This window comes from Zonotrichia albicollis, chromosome Z (genome assembly GCF_047830755.1).
Source record: "Zonotrichia albicollis isolate bZonAlb1 chromosome Z, bZonAlb1.hap1, whole genome shotgun sequence".
NCBI lineage: Eukaryota > Metazoa > Chordata > Aves > Passeriformes > Passerellidae > Zonotrichia > Zonotrichia albicollis.
The window spans coordinates 37,177,708-37,187,328 of record NC_133860.1 but is presented as its reverse complement, the minus strand read 5'-3'; the positions used below and the strand labels follow the sequence as shown (position 1 = coordinate 37,187,328).

General features: G+C 46.9%; 1 protein-coding gene across 3 annotated transcripts in view; it reads left to right on the top strand.

Annotated features, from left to right (window-relative positions):
• CENPK (centromere protein K) overlaps positions 1 to 9,621 on the top strand; it is a 30,548-nt gene that overhangs the window by 268 nt on the left and 20,659 nt on the right. The gene's annotated exons all lie outside the window — the stretch shown is intronic.

Below are 9,621 nucleotides of genomic sequence, written 5' to 3'. Positions count from 1 at the left end.
GGAAATGTGCCGCCTCACGTCCTGCCGCCGTTGTGCTGCGGGGGTTGGCGGTGGGGGCTCCCTGTCTCACCGCTTTTGAGAGTTGTTTGTACCTTGCCGATATTTAGCTTCCTAAGGTGCCTTCGTGTCTCTTTCACAAGCCTTCCGTCGCTTTCCTCTCCCCTCCCTCGCCGTCTGCCCGCAGCTGGTGTTTGTGTGTGTTACGAACAAGAATTCAGTTGATTTTTTTCTGTTAGAAAAAAAGCTACGACTATTGCTGGGCTGCTGCTTATGTTATGGTAATTACGGGTCGTTGTTCTTAATAGTTGTTTTTGTCTTAGTAAAAGCCCTGGGTGGGGCGAGGTAATGGACCTTCCTAAACAGCGAGGAGAAGAGACCTGGAGGGGGGGGTTATACAAAGTGACTCCAGGACCAGCATGCTGTGGGGGACTACAGCTCCAAATGCACAGAGAAAACCCCAAAAAAACATCGAGCCAAATAAGAGTTGAGAGACTAAAGTTGAAATAAACAGGGCCAGGAGACTTCTTCTCCTTTATAATGCCTTTATTAAAAGTGATCAGCTCAGGATTGGGCGGCCCGGCAGGGCTGCAGTCCCCGTCGTGCCTCCCAGGGCGACGCGGAGGAGGAGGATATGCGCAGCTCCGTCCACTAGGGGCAGAGCCGGGGATCCAGTTCTCGTGGGAGCCTCTAGGGCATGATGTCCCCGTCAGATGTTGTCCTTTGGTGATTTTGTCCAGCTTGGTCCTGGTGTCGGGATGACTCTCTGCTTAGGGTAAGAGGGACTCCGCATCTCTGCAGGCTCAGCAATCGGCTCCTCATATCCAGACATCACTTTAGTCTCTCAATTCTTATTTGGCTCGTTGTTTTTGGGGTTTTCTCGTTGCATTTTGGAGTCGAGGTCCCAAAGCCTGCTGGTCTTGGAGTCACTTTGAATAACTCCCCCCACCCTCTCAGGTGTCTTCCCTATGTTGGAAGAGAGCACAGCCTCGGGGAAGGGCAATCTACCGCACCCAGCCAGGGCTTTTACTAATACAAAAAAGGAGATAAGCTTCAATGACCTGTGATTACAATAACAAAGCACTAAGGAACCCTGGCAGAGACAAATCTGGCTGCGTCTCTGTAACTCTTTCTTACAAAAAAATATTAACTGAATTTTTGTTCATAACAGTCCCCCCTCTTTTTCTTTGATCGAGCTTAAGTTCTTAAGCTCGCATCAACTCACAATTTTTTGTTTTGAATCTACTATAAATCTCTTGTGCACTTTGGTAATCATGGTTACTTAACCTTGTTACTTTTCTTGGTCTTTGCAGATTGGTTTGTACAGCCAATACTGTTTTACTAAAACAGACAAATAAGCATCGTAAAAAGAGCAATCCTCCAAGTACACACACAGCGAGAAAAACCACTTTTTCCCATACATATTTTCTGAAAATCTCTAAATTCTCCCACCCACTGGGATCAAGTGTAGGAGTTTGATCTTGATTATTTACACATGCCAATCTTTTTATTTCGTTTGAAATGTCCCTAATAATTGAATTTTTTATTTTTAATACTGCCTGGAGCCGGATGACTTTGTTCAACACAGATTTTGGGATCTGAACTTGGCTTTTACAATTTTGGATTTTCTCAATTTCTATTTCACTTTCCCGGTTTTGTTTAATTTCTCCCAAATCATTATATATAGGAACTCCCAAACTTGATCCAGTTTCTTTGGGTAATAAGAAAATTGGTGTTATCACCTTAGCAATGCAGTTGCCAGATGAGATCAAACTTAAGGGGTTTAGAGCTCCCCTGAAATGTGTTCCAAAAGGGGTTTATCTCTTTTCCAGTACACTCATATAAATACTTGTAACAAACAGTTTTTCTTACCATTTTCACCATTTCTTTGCTTTTTACTAGATCTGCTGAGCTTGTTTCAGCAGCATCACATTCAAAGCAAAACGAGGCTTCCTCTATAGGGCACTCTCCTAGGAGTGGCTGCCTAAAAGTGGCAGTATTCTGGGCTATCCAATACACTCTGTTATTTTTCTCATAAATATCCAATTGGGAGGGGTTAACACAATCAGGGTTAGAACTGATGTGGAGTCTCGACAAGGAGCTCCCTTCCTCCTCATAGAGGGGTTGGTAGCACTCACTGCACGGCTCAGCTGGGCTCCCCTGAGCACCACCAGCAATCAGAGCCATCAGTACCACCCTTCCCAAGAGTCCGGTATGGGTCATCTTGCACAGCCTGACCACCCGGCCTTGCCTCTTGGGGAATTTTTTCCTGAGGAGAAGCTTCCAAGCTCTTTAGAGTCCCTTCTACCCGCTTCTCTGGTTAAGCCTCTCTTGGTCTGTTCCCTACAAATTTTAGTTTCCCCACCAGGGGAGTGTTCTGTAGAGGGTTAACCTGGAGTGTTTAGAAGTATATTGGGGAACTTCAACTAGAATTACTTATTTATAGCCTTAAACTTTTTACCAACATAATTTACACAAAACGGTTTTGAAACATTTTAAGCAATATTAGAACTCTGATACCAATTTTTTCTCTATACAGTTCAGTCTTTTCGACTCCTCCTTCTGAGAGTCAACTTTAAATCTCAGTATACTCAGGTGAATTAACTTGTGATGTGGATGAATCCTTATCCCGTGCCCAGAGATGAGTGGTGTGAACTCTGGCCCAATGCCAGAAGGAGAAAGGGGTGGAGTCTAGTCCAATGCCAGAAGAAGAAACTGGGAGTCTGGCCCAATGCCAGAAGGAGACAGGGGCGGAGTCCGGTCCAATACCAGGGAGAATGGGGTGCAGTCTGGTCCAATACCAGAATGCCAGAGGGAAAAACTTGGTGTTGAATCCTGGTCCAATACCAGGGGTGAGAGTGATGTGAGTCCAACCGTCTTAGTAATGAAGAATACCTGAAACGGGCTTTCAAACACAGGCATTAATGGTCTGCTGTTAATGATTTTATCAAAACTCAGCTTCTCTGTTTAATGTTATCAGTAATTTCTCTTTTTCCACAGCTTGTATGTTTCTCTTATCAACTTCTACATACTCTGTATTTTGCAAGGAGTTGTATTTCTCAGCTAACTTAACTCTCAAAGTACTTTTATTCTCCTATTTTTCTGTGTATTTAATTCACTGGTTTTCTGTTCTATTTTTCAAGATCTTATTTATTTATCTCTTGCTTCTGTTTCATACTTTCACTTACAGCTTAAATATTTCTTTCAACTCCTTACACTTAATTTTTTTCCTTTTTTTTTTTTTTTTTTTTACACCTTTCTTTTACACAGTACACTTCCCTCTAAGGAGATGTGGTAAAACTTGTAATGCACAATCTACATTACTTCTATTCTAACTCATCTATATTCACTCTCTCATTTCTCATTCACTTTCACACATTCCTCCACACCTTTAGACACAAACTTATTGCTAGAAAATCACGGGTCCCTATAGCCCCCCTTCACCTTGGGGTTGGCCCACAGGTCTCAGTATCTCTGGGCTTCTTGGAAGGGCCCTGACTCTGGTTGCCTCTGGTGCACATTCACCTGTGAGGCTGCCTGCGTGTCACTCACGCTCTTACAGCTACGGCTCCCTCACCCATCTGGGGAGCCCTAGTCTGGTTTGCAGGTCACACACACACACTTTGGTCACAGCCCCCACCCGCCCGGGGGACACCAGCCTGGTTTGCAGGTCACACACACACACACACACACACACACACACACACACACACACTTCCACTGCCCCCTCCCCACCTGCCTGGGAAGTTGAGGCTGACTTTACTTGTAACTCACTCACACACACACAACAAGACAACAATAAGGTACCTTTTACTTTCACACCACTTATAATAAGTTAAGTCTTACTGGCCAGTTTTGGTGGTATTGGATATCCTTTCTGCCTAGCTGGTTTTTGTCTAACTTCAGATGTTACTTTGTTGAGACAGGACTTATCTGCTCCTGTATCAACCAAAAATTCAAATTCCTCATTTAGGGGTCCCACTTCAAAGTTTACCAAGGGCTCTACTAGATGTTGTATCGGGTCTCCTGACCCTCTACCCGTCACCGAAAGCCCCTGACCCTCTACTCGTCACCTCTAAGGATCTTCTCTAAATTATCTTGTTCCCTGGCTATTGCTGCATCGAGACTGAGGTTTCTACAAAACCTCCTGGTGTGTCCTGGCTCTCCACAGTAATAGCAATGTCGTTCTCTCAAAGGGACTTGAGGTGTCTCTATCCCTTTTGCACCTTACAGTACAAGAGGCCTATCCTTGCCTCCTCCTGGTGGTGGACCCGCCCACCCTGCACTTTCTCTAGCTATAGCAACCATGATCTTAGCCTTGGCCTTTGCTTTTTCTTCTTCCCTTCTTAAATACACCTTCAATGCTTCTCTTAATTACTCATTAATGTCTCTCTCTTGCCAATCTTCCATCTTTTCCAGTTTTCTCCTTATATCAGGCCAAGATTTGGTAACAAATTGGACCTTTAGCAGCATTTGACCTTCTGGGGTGTCTGGGTCTATTCTAGAGTACAACTGAAAGTTCCGCCTTAGGCAATTAAGCCAGGCAGCAGGAGCTTCCTCTTTCTCCTGCATGCCCTCAAATGCCAATTGGGTGTTAGTTCCTTTGGGAACTGACTCTTTGATCCCCCGTATTATCAAAGACCTATATTCCATCATGGCCTTCCTCCCCTCCTCCTGGTTAGGGTTCCAGCTGAGATCCGTTAGTGGCAATTTCTGTTCGCCTGATGGCACCTGGGGTCCTGGACAGTTATCTTTCTCCCAAATTCTTATGCCAGCCGCCCTAATCATCTGGACCTCTTCTGGGGAAAATAATGTACTCAGGATGGAATTCATCTCCCCCCAAGTGTAGATATTTGGACCTAGAAATTGATCCACTTGGTTGGCTATGCCCACTGGGTCCTCAACTAAATGCCCCAACTCTTTCTTGAATCCTCTCACCTCAGAAGCAGTTAGGGGAGCATTCACAAAGCCAACACCTCCTGCTATTCCTCCCATAGGAACCTCTCTGAGGGGAAAGAGTCTCTCTGCCTTGGAGGTCTTGGATCTGGTGCTACAGTACGGCCCATCTTCAGATGCCAAACTACTTTGAGGGATATCTGGGTTACCCTGAACTTTCTGCCCATCAGCAGGTGTATTTGCTGATAGCTGTTTATCGGGCGAGGAGACATTTGTGCCCCAACTAGGAGGAGGTAAAGGGACAGCAATAGGAGGGGGAGAAGAGCCTGAGTGGATATTAAGTGCAGCTGGCGAAGGGGTGGAGAATGCAGCAGGTGGAGTAGGCCCTTGTGGTGGTGCAGAAGGAGCTGGAGGGGATACTGGGTTTATCATAGCGGAAGCTGAAGAGGTAGAAGGAGGAGTTTGAACAGGTCGTAGTGAGATGGCAGCCGGGGGAAGAACCGGACCTGCCATTTGAGGTGCTTGAAGAAGAGGATTATAAGGTGGAGGGGCAGAAGGAGGCAGATAATCCAGGGGATCCCATCTTTTACTAGTCCTATCATCCCCTCCTTCATTCCCCTCTTTCTTCCTTTGTACCTTATAAATTCGCACCCCTTCATCCCCAACAGTGCTCTTTAACCAGCAAGCTACATACAATAATTGCTCAGGATCAGTATCTCCTCGAGCTGTCAGATAATTATTTAACAGCTGGCACATCCACTAATCCTTTGTCCCACACCAAGGCCATCCTCCTTGTATCTCTAATTCTGGCCACACTTCCATACAATAATGGATCATTTTCACTTTATCTAATCCCTCCGTGGCCTCTATAGAATCCCATTTTACTAACAGTTCTCCTAAGGGACTTTTGGGATGTATATACCTCAGTCTCTTACCAGTCTTTTTACTAATACACCCTCCCATTTTACAGGTCTTAACAGTGAAAAATCCCAAAGGTGCCTTTACTGACCGGTAATTTCAAAAAGAACCTTCTTTGAGGAGCTTCAGCCTCCTCCACTGAAACTTCAAATTTCTGCCTGATGCTCAGGACTTTATACTGAAATAACTGCCCGATCTCTTGATTGCCTAACTTTCCCCACGTCAGGTCTTACATCTATCGGGACTTGAACACACGAAACCTCGGCCTAAGAATCCGGGTCGTGCCTGACTCCCTCTGTCAGGAAAAACAACTGCCTGATTTTTAGTTTGCCTAACCCGCCAATTTTTTGGCTTCACCGTATCAGGACTTAAAAGCAAACCACAGCCTCCTTCACTGGGGTTTGTGCCTGGCTCCTGTGCCAGGACTTACTTTTGCCTGCAGGGCTTGTGAGCTACCCGAATCCTTCTTGGGACTGACAAAATCTTACGCGAATCCTTCTCGAGACTTACAAATGCTACCCGAATCCTTCTCGGGACTGACAAATCTGCCTGACTTCCCTCTGTCAGGGCCTATTTTGGGTGCGTGCCACTCATACAAATATTCCCTCCGCACGCCCGGAGTGGGGGGGCCCTTTATTCCCCCTTGGGAGACGACTCACTCACGCTAATTCCAAGCTCCGCCCCCTGTTCCCGGCCGGATCCTTCGCAGGAGTCCGGAAATGCGGTACTGAGAGGTGTGCTCTCACTTCGAAGGTCCGGCTGCCGGCCTCCGTCTCATTCACACACACATGCGCACGTCTCCCGCTCCCGCCACCGGCTTTCTCACCAATCTGGTGCTCTGGTGCTCCTCTGCGTCGCTGCTCCTGAGCTGATCCCTCTGGTCCTGGTAGCCAGCTGTCCTGAAGTCCAAGATGGCCAGTCTTGAGTCTTCTTGCGGCGTGGCTATCCCGGACGATGCCCCAGCTGAAATTAACAGGGCCAGGAGACTTCTTCTCCTTTATAATGCCTTTATTAAAAGTGATCAGCTCAGGATTGGGCGTCCCGGCAGGGCTACCAGGGCGATGCAGAGGAGGAGGATATGCGCAGCTCCGTCCACTAGGGGCAGAGCCAGGGGATCCGGTCCTCGTGGGAGCCTCTAGGGCATGATGTCCCCGTCAGGTGTTGATCCTTTGAACTTCCCAGGGGGCTAGTCCCGGCGTTGGGACGACTCTCTGCTCAGGGCGAGAGGGGCTCCGCATCTCTGCAGGCTCAGCACTTGGCTCCTCATGTCCAGACATCATTTTAGTCTCTCAATTCTTATTTGGCTCATTGTTTTTGGGGTTTTCTCGTTGCATTTCGAGTCGGGGTCCCACAAAGCATTCTGGACTTTGGAGTCACTTTGCATAACCCCCCCCACCCTCTCAGGTGTCTTCCCTATGTTGGAAGAGAGCACAGCCTCGGGGAAGGGCAATCTACCGCACCCAGCCAGGGCTTTTACTAATACAAAAGAGGAGATAAGCTCTAACGACCCGTGATTACCAAGACAAAACACTAAGAACTTTGGCAGAGACAGAGACCTGGCTGCGTCCCTGTAACTCTTTCTCACAAAAAAATATTAACTGAATTTTTGTTCATAACAAAAGTGATGTCCGGACGTGAGGAGCCAAGTGCTGAGCCTGCAGAGATGCGGAGTCCCTCTCGCCCTGACCATGGGAGTCGTTCGCAGCGCCGAGACTGAGGGGGACCACGCTGAGAAAGCAAGATTTGACGGGGACACCACGCCCTAAAGGCTCCCACGAGGACCCAATCCCCCGGCTCTGCCCCTAGTGGACGGAGCTGCGCATATCCTCCTCCTCTGAGTCGCCTTGGGAGACACGACGGGGACTGCAGCCCTGCCGAGCCGCCCAATCCTGAGCTGGTCGCTTTTAATAAAGGCATTAAAAAGGAGAAGAAGTCTCCTGGCCCTGTTTATTTCATGTGCGGGGTCACAGGACGCATTTCGCCTTCCTCATGTGTGTGTATGGGTGTGAAAGGGACAGTGCCAAGAGAATGCTTGCAGGCTCTTGTTGTAGTGTGCTGTTAAGTTCCATGTGTTATTCCCCCAATTTATGTATTGTTCTCCCCTATTATGTGTAAAATGGTTTCGTTCCCCCAGTTTTTCCCGCCACTGCTACCCTGTCAGCTAAGTTGCTATAGTAACCGCTATTCATAGTTGCCGTATGTAATTGCTCCTCCCCTGGTTTCCCTTATAAGTGAAAGTTGTTTCCTCCCTGGGTCCAGTCAATCACCCCCTTCTCCTCCTAGGTTTCGAGAACCTTCTCCTCTCTGGAGATGGTGGTTGGCTGGGGTCCCAGGACACCTCCTTTACCTTTTGATTATTGGTCTCCATGGAGTGTCAGTTCTGTGAAGTTCATCCCCTCACCTTTCCCGATTGGTTCCGCCTGTACCCACCCCCCTCCTTTATAATCCTGTTTCACCCCCTATTGAAAAGACTTTTTCCCGGTTGGTTTCCCCGCGTTTGGATCCCGCAACACCTTCAATAAACCGACGTTTAACCCCCGGGAAATGGTCAGCTCCGTTCCTCCCCAATACCAGCGGTGTAAGCCAGTCCGAAGCCAGCGCAGCCCAAGGCCATCAGACACCGAAGGGTGCTGGCCAGGAATTGCAGAGGGGTGTCGGCCTTTCACCCTCAGCTAGTCGGACTCTAAACTTCGGGCCACTTACGCCCTCCTCTGCAGGCTCTGCTCCACTGTGCCCAGCAGTAGGACGAGAGGCAGTGGGCAGAACCTGATGCACAAGAAGTTCCCCCTGAACATGAGGAAGAGCTTTACAGTGCAGATGACCATGCGCTGGAACAGATTGCTCAGAGAGGGTGTGGAGTCTCCCTCACTGGAGATACTCAAGCACCATCTGGACACAGTCCTGTGCCATGCACTCTGGGATGACCCTGCTTCAAACGGGAGGTTGGACCAGATGACCCCCTGTGGTCCCTTCCAACCTGACCCATCCTGTGATTTTTTTTGTAAAGCCTTGGCTAGCATAGAGCCTACACTTGCGCATGTGTGTATTTCTTACCTAATTATATAGTCCTAAAACAAAGTAAGAAGGAATAACTTGTTGAAAATTGAGGACATTAGTATTAATGAAAAAAGAACTTTAGGTTTTCAGGTATGGTGTGGAAATAAAAATGTAATTTAACCATACTGAAATGGGGAAAACTGCAAGCTACAGGAAGATGAGGTCCGAAAGTGACATTTCATTGTGTGTACTGTGTAAGGTAGATAAGAGCGCAGCATTAAGGACGGCAAGTCAGTTTGGCTTGTGAGAGCCCTGTAATGTCTTACAATATGTATATTTTGAAATGTTGTATGAAATTGACCCAGAAATTTAAAGTTATCAACAGAATCATCATTTTTGTGTGATCGAGGTTTTCTGTCTTTCTCTTCAGAGAAGAGAAAGCATTATTATTCCACATAATGCTTTTAATAGTGATGAATTATAGTATTGCAGGGGATATGGGCAGAATAGGTTTTTATCCCACCCCATGACCCCTTTAAATTTCCAAAGCATGGGGTTCTTTTTCTCCCTTTTGTTCTTCTGTCTCCCCACTATCCCCCCAAACTCTCTTTGTCTCTTTTTTTTTTTTTTTTTGTCTGAGAAAAAACTAAGACTGCTTAGTTTCTTTCTTAGTTTCTTCCTTCTGGGCAATCTTTGCTGGAGGCATTTCAGAAGTCTTAATAAATTATGGGAAATGGTTCTGTTTTATATTATGGAGCCATTCCAAGACTCTTAAGAAGATAATGATCTTGCTTTCCAAAATCTATGCTCATT